At 35.0% G+C, this 9883-nt stretch overlaps 1 long non-coding RNA gene across 2 annotated transcripts in view; it reads left to right on the top strand.

Moving 5' to 3' along the window:
• Window positions 1-3922: 3922 nt before the first annotated feature.
• Window positions 3923-9883, top strand: part of LOC143234495 (uncharacterized) — a 30238-nt gene continuing 24277 nt past the window's right edge. For both annotated transcript variants that reach the window (XR_013018687.1, XR_013018688.1), the window contains exon 1: window positions 3923-5040. This is a non-coding gene — a long non-coding RNA (uncharacterized LOC143234495). The remainder of the gene's footprint in view (window positions 5041-9883) is intronic.

Here is a 9883-nt window from a genome sequence, read left to right as displayed (position 1 = left end):
GGAATTATGGACCCTACCAATGTTTTGATATTAACGTTTACATTACCTCGACACGTTTCCCACAGTGTCCTTGTTTTTGTTGACATCCTGCCTGACACATGACAAGAAAAGCTCAAAAACAGACTTGGGATATGTTTCGTAGGTATTCCACATTTTAAAACTGCACTGCATTTCAGCAGGCCCGTGCACATGCTAGGTAGGTCAGACATCAAAGCCAGAAGGAATCTTGGAGTAAATACACCTCTAGCATTTCTTCTACCACCAGTTCCAAAGTCATATGGGACAAAATTCGAAAGGTTGGTGGCCAGTATATTTTTGCCCCTTTTGATTTTGTTTTCTGATGGTCAGGAAGTTGCTGATGCCCTTAGCATTGCCAATACTCTTAGTAAAAGCTTTACTCATGTATCTAGTACTTCTACTTCATCCCTCATCTTCTTAGCCATCAAAACACGGACAGAACGATCGCCTCTTTTCTTTTGGGCTTATTGTCTCTGTGACTATAATTGCCCCTTATGCTGGTGAAACTTAAACTTGCTCTTCATCGATCTGGCAGTACATCAGTCAGAGCTGATACTATTCATTATGAGATGTTGCGCCATCTCTCTCCTGCCTCTCTTGCTATTCTTCCGGTAATTTTTAACCAGATCTGGCAGGAAAATGCTTTTCCTGATGCTTAGTGCCATGCTATTGTATTCCCTTTTCCTAAACCTGGTAAGGATCTCAAGATTCCTTTCAACTACTGTCCAGTTGCTTTGACGAGCTATCTCTGTAAAATTCTTGAGATGATGGTTAATGCTTGTCTTGTTTGGTTCCTCGAATTAAACAATCTCTTCTCACCCACTCAGTGTGGGTTGTAAAGACAATGCTCCTCCATGGGCCACCTGATTCGACTTCAAACATCAATCATGGAAGCCTTTCTCAACCGACAGCATCTTGTTTCTGTATTTTTGAGCTTGAGAAAGCTTATGATACAACGTGGAGGTATGGTATCTCACAAGAACTCCATTTGTATGGGTTGCGTGATGATTTGCTAATGTTTATTAAATATATTTTTAAAGAGTCAGCGATTCCAGGTCCATGTGGGTTCGACACTTTTCCATTTTTTCCCACAGGAACTTGGAGTCCCTCAGGGCTGTGTCTTGAGTGTCACACTTTTCATTATAAAGATTAATTGCCATCTTGCCAATATTCAAAACCGACTGACTCATTTTTCTTCAACATCTACTTCTATCCAGTCCTTCTGGATAACAGGCCATGTTGGTATTTGCTAGAACGAGCTCGCTGACACCTCAGCTAAGTCTGTCTTCTCTGGTGTTATTACTGCTATGCCTGTTCCATATCTGGACTATGATCCTGTATTCAAGGCTCGACTCCGTACCATTTCGCAGTCGAATTGGAGTGAGCAACGTGAAAACAAGTTTTTCCGAATAAAACCCTTTGGACTTTGGCCGTCCTTTTTCCATAATGATCGGAAATAGGATGTTCTCCTAACTAGACTGGGCATTGGTCACAGTTTTTTAACTCATCATTTTCTTTTATCTGGAACTAATGCATCAATGTGTTGTCTGTGTGACACTCGTGTCACGATACATCACATTTTACTCTCTTACCGCTGTTACAACTCTCATCAACAGCACCATTTTAGACATGTTTTGTTCCAAGGTGTATTCATAACGTTGGACAGTGTCATTGGCGATGGTGACACTGTTTACCTTACAAATGTTTTTAGTTTTTTAAAGGCCATTGACGTTTTTTAACACTAAGTTTTTATACTTTTTTTTTAATATGGTTCCTTTATGAAGTACAACTAGTTCGATATGAGATTAGAAAATGGCCGTAACGTCAAATAACTTAAAACAAGGACTGGAAAGGTCAACTTCAGGTGACTAACACTGATGTTTGAACTTACCCGTTAGTCATACTGGGAAGTTATAATAATTAAAATAAAACTACGGAAAATCTTTTAAAACTTGTATTACTTTACTTTCTGAAAATGGTCGTCAAATAACTCGAAACCAGGGCTGGATTGTTTTGAATTTCGCGCAAAGCTACACGAGGGCTATCTGTGCTATCCGTTCCTAATTTAGCAGTGTAAGACTAGAAGGAAGGAAAGTAGTCATCACCACCCACCGCCAACTTTTGGGCTACTCTTTTACCAACGAATAGTGAGATTGACTGTAACATTATAACGCCCTCATGGTTGAAAGGGCGAGCATGTTTGGTGTGACGGCGATTCGAACCCATGAACCGTAGATTACAAGTCGAGTGCCTTAACCACTTGGTCATGTCGGGCCACTAAGGACTGAAAAGGACAACTTCCAGTAACTAATGCTGATGTTTGAACTTGCCCGTCAGTCATCCTGGTGAGTTATGACAATTAAAACTATGTAACAGAAAAATCCTTCACAACTAGTATTACTGCAGTTTCTCTCTTACTGCTATACACTAGATATAAAAATTAGATTTAATGCTATTTAAGTTTTTAGTTCAAAAATTAAACCTCGATTTGTTTTACCTATATTCCTTTTTACAAATTTTGATAATTTTACTTTAACTTTTTACTGGATGTTTGGCACACATAGCCTAGTTGTTTTGCGGTATAAAACGCCAAACCAACCAACCAGTCACTAAGGAAAGTTAATGACTGTTGTTGCTGGTTCTTACTCAGTAAGTTAATTCACTATATATAGTTAACGAGTATTGCTGCTGGTTATTACTAAATAAGTTACTTCACTAAAAATAATTAAAACTATTGTTTTTGTTTATTATTCAGTGAGTTCATTCACTAAAGATATTTAACGACTGTCGCTACAGGTTATTTCGAAATATGTTAATTCGCTAAAAATAGTTGATTACTATTGTTGGTTAGTTCTAAGTAAGTTAGTTCACTATAGGTAATTAACAAGTATTGTTGTCGGTTATTACTCAGTGAATTAATTAACTAAAGATAGTTAACGAGAATATATTGTTCTTTGATATCAGGAGAATGTCTTAGCCAGGCATATTTTTATTAAGTGTATTCTAATTGTTTTAAAGTTTTGATTTCTGTGTGAGTTAAAATTTAATAAGTTTTTTTTGTTGTTGATCAATTACAAACTAGTTCATATAATTTGTTTTGGAGTGTTTCATGTGGTATTAACATTTAAAAATTATCATGTAATTATTTTAATTTTTTCATGTTGTGTCTGTGTTGTATGTGTGATGAAGGAAAGTTGTTTACTGATCTTGCAAAGTAAAACTGCATAAAACAACAACAAAACATTTACATAAAAAATGCAATCTTATGTAAGGAAATGCCCATGACATGTTCTGTCTGAGGTACTAGTGGCCAAAGTACTTCTTAATGGATTTCCCATGGTCATGCAACTAAAGGAAGTACAAAACTCTTTATTAAAAGCAAGTACATATGACCAGTTGTAACAGTTAAGTTGGATGTTAATGTGTTTTTTTTTGTTTTTTTGAGGGAGTGTCGGTGGCGGCTTGTGACATAATTTCCGGAGTGTATCGATTCACGACAAGGGGTTTGAGGGAATGTGTTTACTACATCAAAGCTGGGCATACGAGTGAATGTTTATTTCCAGAAAGGCTCTTGAAAGATAACGTATATCTAAACCTACTTACAATCTTTCTGTTGTTATTGGTTGATAAAAACAACTCATGTGTCAAGATAATCGCTGACTTTTGATATTTCATTTAATCAAACAAAATTCAACTTATATAACTAGTTTATAAAACCAGAGTATAACGTTCTCAAGTGTAAAGTTATCTGTTCTGGCATTCGGTGTCTTTCATCTCCACTCAGAGTTTCGATTGATACTTAAAGGAACATACTTTGCAAAACAATTTTTGATTTTATTTGAAAACAAACAACTGTGTATTGTATGAAAATACACTATTTAGTGTCACAAGAGCAGAATGATTGATATTTAATCACGTATAACTATAACTTTGAACATGTTACTGACAATGAGATTGGTTGTCTTTATCTTACCAGTTGTTTATATTATCACGTAGAATTTTATTTTTTTATCAAGCAGTGAATCATTCACTTTGTTTTTAATCATATTCGATGAGCAAACTGTATAGTTTTGAAAACGAAGTAGTTAATCCTACTTTTTAACATCGTGTATTTAGTATGAAAGTGATTAAATGAATATATGAGAAGGAAAGACTACGACAAACTTATTTGTACGTTTTCGTTTCTAACTTATTTAATACCTCGTGTGTTAAGTATGTTAAGAGAAGTTTAATAATATTAATAACATGGTCCTGACAAACGTTACTTTAGTTAACACAACGTTTGTTACATTTATCGACAAAAAGTTTTAAAGAAACAATAGTCTGTTCCTCAGAAGATCACATTACTTTCTGACAATGTTTCTTGTCTGGTTTGTAGTTTTTCCGTTTGTTTGTTTAGCTAGTGTCAAGGTGAAAGCTTCTAAAAACCTGTGTCCTCAGATAGAGAACTGTACTTGTCAGTACCAAGGTCAGCTTTTAAATGTTGACTGTATTAACATAACTGACGTGTTACAGTTGACCATTGCACTACACGAGGACCTGAAGAACCAAACCTTTAACCATGTTTATATCAGTAAGTCTAATATTTCACAACCTGACAATCCAGAAGATTTACGATGTGGGCATGAAGTCCATTGATCCAGATGCTTTTCAAACTGTTCAAGGACTTTATGAACTCCAACTAAATTATGGTAAAATAGAATCCATACCTAAAGCTATTTCTAACGTAGGAATGATGCTTCGGTGTCTGTGGATTGTACATGGAAAAATCAAGGAGATTTGAGTTTCAAAACTTCACGATCTTGAAGCTTTTAGACTTAAAAGCTAACAAAATCGTATCTATTCACAAAAAATGCGTTTATTTCCTTTAAAAATCTCCGTAAACTCGATCTTTCCCAAAATGCGATCAAAGTTCTAGAACCAGGAACTTTTCGTGAAATGCATCAACTACAACAGTTGTTTCTTGGAGACAGTTCTTTGGTGTGTGGTGACGGACTGTTGGATAACATGGTGGACATTGAAGTAAGATGATGGTAATTATTATTTAGAATAATTGTATATGGACTCAGAAACTTGCAGTATATTTTCAAACCTGTGTTTGAGAGTTAAGTATTTAGTAATATTTAAATCGGGGGACTTAATGCTTTATGGAGTTCTTATTAAACCTTTTATCTTAAAGTTTAACACATCATTTGCCATTAAACCCATAACATTAATAATTCATGTAAAGTTTGAGACTATTATATATCCTTTACTATTGTGAATACACTTTGAGTTTAAAGTTTAAAAACTAATACTATAACCTCTCTATAGACACGAGTAATCTAAAAGTCTGACACTAATACACACCCTTTAACATAAACAAATCAACGTTGAACTTAAAGACTATCACTGATACTGAAATTTTAATATTAGGCATACACATCAATTGATTTCATCAATACACATCCTTTACTGATAGTGTTACACACACAAATGAACGTTTAATCTAAAGTTTCACACTAATGCACACTGGTGTTGTAGTCCAAGATTGAGACGCGAGACCTTGTAATGAAATACGCATTGAAAAATAAAGCAAGAATAAAGATCACATGCGTTAAACAAACTTGATTAATATATTGACTAAAAATCTTTTTTACATTTTAACTCTAGAGGATTTTACTTGTAAAACATTGTTACGGATTTACTGTGATATGTTTATTTTAATTGGCCTAGGATGGCCACTCGTAATCTGAGTGTTGGGGGTTCGAATCCCCGTCACATCAAACATGCTCGCCCTTTCAACCGTGGGGGCATTATAAGTGACAGTCAACCCAACTATTCGTTAGTAAAAGAGTAGCCCAAGAGTTGGGGGCGGGTGGTGAGGACAAGCCGCCTTCCCTCTAGTCTTACACTGCTAAATTAGGGACAGCTAGCGTAGAATGCCCTCTGGTAGGCTTTGCACGAAATTAAAAAAAACAAAAAAACAAATCAATTCTTGTTTTAGCATATTTTCTTTTTTTGCATGTGATGTTGTCTATGTATTGCGCAAGTCTGTTCTGTTCTCTAAATTTGTAGAAGACTATGGAGAGTAAGAATCAGCAATGTTTGTTTCACGAAAATATCAGCGTGTTTGAACTTTGTTGAACGTTCTAGAAATTCGCTTTAAACCATGTAAACCAGTGTACCAACAATTCTGTTGATGGTGAAGAAAAGTATTATCGGTCAACAACACTCAGTGTGCTATAGGCTTTGGAAACTATAATTGTGATTAACGCCTATCAATGGAAAATCTACAGAATTTGTCCAGGAACGTTTACAGATTTCAAACATTACAAGCAGTTAATTAACTTCGGTTGTTAGTATTTCTATGAAAACATTAAATATTGTCGTCGGCGAAAGCTTACGGATGCCTCAAACTTAGATAGCCGTCAAGAGTAAGTGTACAGGTGTATCAACAAAGAATTAATTTGCTTTCCATGAATGTAAATAAAATATTCAGTTTCAGACCGGATATAAGACTCAGTATTGTTTAAAATTTGTGAAACTCTTGGATGTAAGCCATCATTTGTAATAACGTTTAGCAATAACTGTTATTGTAAATTGTATTTTATTTATTCATATATCAAAATATATTTCTGTTAGCAAAGAAAATCGTGTGTATCAGTCTTGTTGGCAAATGCCATAAATTTGATATATATTAACATTTAATTAACCTCTAAATAAAAATAAAAATTTCCGGTTGCTTGAAATAATAATAATTTAACATACGTAACATAATAAATCGAAGACTCGTCAGAAATAAATTATCAAGCGTAGCACATCTTTAATGTTCTACCATACTTCGTATGAACTGATTAGTAATCGATATTTAATTAAATAATCCTGTGTAGATGACTGGTCTAATTAATATTAACACTTTCGTATATAACCGATTTCGTTTTTAAAACCCGTAAAACATCAAGACCGAAGGGTGGTTTCGAGGCTAACAACACTAATGTACACACATTCAACTTTCAGGTACACACATGAAAGTTTAACCTGAACTATCACATTAATATACACCCTGTACTGTTACGTCTATACAAAATGGTTTAAAATCTGGCGCTAATACATACCCTTCTCTTTTCAGAATCCCCCAGTGGCTCAGCGGTATGTCTGCGGACTTATAACGCTAAAAACCGGGTTTCGATACCCGTAGTGGGCAGAGCACAGATAGCCCATTGTGTAGCTTTGTGCTTAATCCAAAACAACAACTCTTTTGAGAATAAAATGGAGTTTTAATATACAGTTTTACTTACACTGATACGCACTGTATACGACGGTTACGTACAACATGAAGTTTTAATATATATATTTTACTTTCTCTAACAAACACCTTTCACTATTAGGTATAACATAAAGTTCTAATATTTACAGCGTACAGTTTTACTTGTGCTAATAATACACACTCTTTACTGTTAGATATACATAATACACCTTTCTTTCACCAGATCTTCCTTTTACCATATTTTTAATGAAATAACCTCTGTTGCTATTTAAACTGATGTTTTGTGTTTTTGTAAACATTTCCCATTTTGACTTATTTTCTCCATCTCATAATTGTTGAAAACGGTTTATAACTGCAACTATATACGTTTATTTAATCAAATTTTTGTCCATTAGAGTTATAATTCCATCATTTTTGTTGCTTCTTAAGTTTCCTTTATCTTACCATGATGGTACATACCACAGGGACGTGATCATTTCCACTGTCATCCCTGGATAAGTTTTCGATTATTATACTGAATTTCTGTATTTTCTGTTGATGGTGATTTAGTAAATATGATTTCTAACATTATCTTCAGGACTTTTCCACATAATTAGGTAATCATGAGTTTTTATGAATGGTCACTTGCAACCCAAAAATCAATTCATTTCTCCCATAGTTCATTATTTCTCAAATTTAACTTTCGTATTTCGGTCCTTATCATTACAGCCACTTTTGATATTTGCTTTTTCGCTTTATTAAGAACTTCACAGTAACAACCAATGTCATTTTACTCACATACAGATGTCACTGCATAGACTTGTATTATTGCACTGTTGAAAGGTTTGGCCTTTACTTTCTCAAGCATTACGTTATCGAATATTATTCAGAATTCATGCAAAAAATTTGAAGTTTTTCGTCTACTAAGGTCTTTTCAACATCTGGCCTCCTGAATAAATTATTTTCAAAACTTTTGAAACAATGCTAATCTTTAATATTTTTATCTCATGCTTAACATCAACTAGTTTTCCAATCTGGAGGGCAACCATCACATTTTAAGCACTCTCTTCAAGGTACGAATTACTTACTAGTAGCATGCCGACTGTCAGAAGTCACCTGTAGCCATGGCTTTCCTTACTGGGAGAGATGTTCTCCTCATTTCTATCGTGGACCCCTTCACACCGTTCGGGCTTTTCCTTGATTCGTGAAAAACTATAGATTATGCTTTGCCAAAAAAACTACACTAGATTGCTGTTTCTTTCTGCAGGTTTCAGTGTTCAACTAAGTTAAGTAGGTTTTCTCTGTCGTTGTCCCAGTTGCACCAGACATCTGCCACACGACACGATCCACCATCCTACACCCTTAACAATTTCAATTAAATAGGTTTATTTTATTATTGTCCCAGTTGCACCAGACATCTGCCACACGACACGATCCATGATCCTACACCCTTAACAATTTCAATTAAATAGGTTTATTCTATTATTGTCCCAGTTGCACCAGACATCTGCCACACGACACGATCCATGATCCTACACCCTTAACAATTTCAATTAAATAGGTTTATTCTATTATTGTCCCAGTTGCACCAGACATCTGCCACACGACACGATCCATGATCCTACACCCTTAACAATTTCAATTAAATAGGTTTATTCTATTATTGTCCCAGTTGCACCAGACATCTGCCACACGACACGATCCATCATCCTACACCCTTAACAATTTCAATTAAATAGGTTTATTCTATTATTGTCCCAGTTGCACCAGACATCTGCCAGACGATATGATCTACCATCCTACACCCTTAACAATTTCAGTTAAGTAGGTTTATTCTATTATTGTCCCAGTTGGACCAGACATCTGCCAGACGATATGATCCACCATCCTACACCCTTAACAATTTCAATTAAATAGGTTTATTCTATTATTGTCCCAGTTGCACCAGACATCTGCCACACGACACGATCCATCATCCTACACCCTTAACAATTTCAATTAAATAGGTTTATTCTATTATTGTACCAGTTGCACCAGACATCTGCCAGACGATATGATCCACCATCCTACACCCTTAACAATTTCAATTAAGTAGGTGTATTCTATTATTGTCCCAGTTGCACCAGACATCTGCCAGACGACATGATCCACCGCCGTCCTGCACCATCAAGAGTTTCAACTGTAATCCTGTTAAGGTAAAATAGAGGAAGCTACAATTTGCCTAAAAAGACTACAGTAGCTAGAGTGTACTTATCTCACCGTTACCATGACAATTAACTATTATAATGATGGATAAAATTTAACGTCACACCCTGGATAGAAAGGACTAAACATGTTATTTAACTCTACATTTGAAAAAACTGTATATAACTTGTTATTTATCTGTCTTACAGAAGGTGAACCTAATAAACAACAACCTTGCTAATATCGACAAATTAACTTCGACGAAATTATTCCACATGAAGGAACTTTGTCTATCAAAGAACCCTTTGTGATCGTTAAGAAAAGATACATTTGGCGATAAATATGTGTCATTGAATCTTTTGAAACTAGATAACACAGACTTAAAATTAGTTCATAAAGAAACGTTTCAGAAATTGCTCTTTCTTCGCAAATTAGATCTCAGCAACAATCATA

This window comes from Tachypleus tridentatus, chromosome 12 (assembly GCF_004210375.1).
Source record: "Tachypleus tridentatus isolate NWPU-2018 chromosome 12, ASM421037v1, whole genome shotgun sequence".
Classification (NCBI taxonomy): domain Eukaryota; kingdom Metazoa; phylum Arthropoda; class Merostomata; order Xiphosura; family Limulidae; genus Tachypleus; species Tachypleus tridentatus.
Note: the sequence above shows the minus strand (reverse complement) of the source record. Positions and strands in the feature narration are given on the sequence as shown.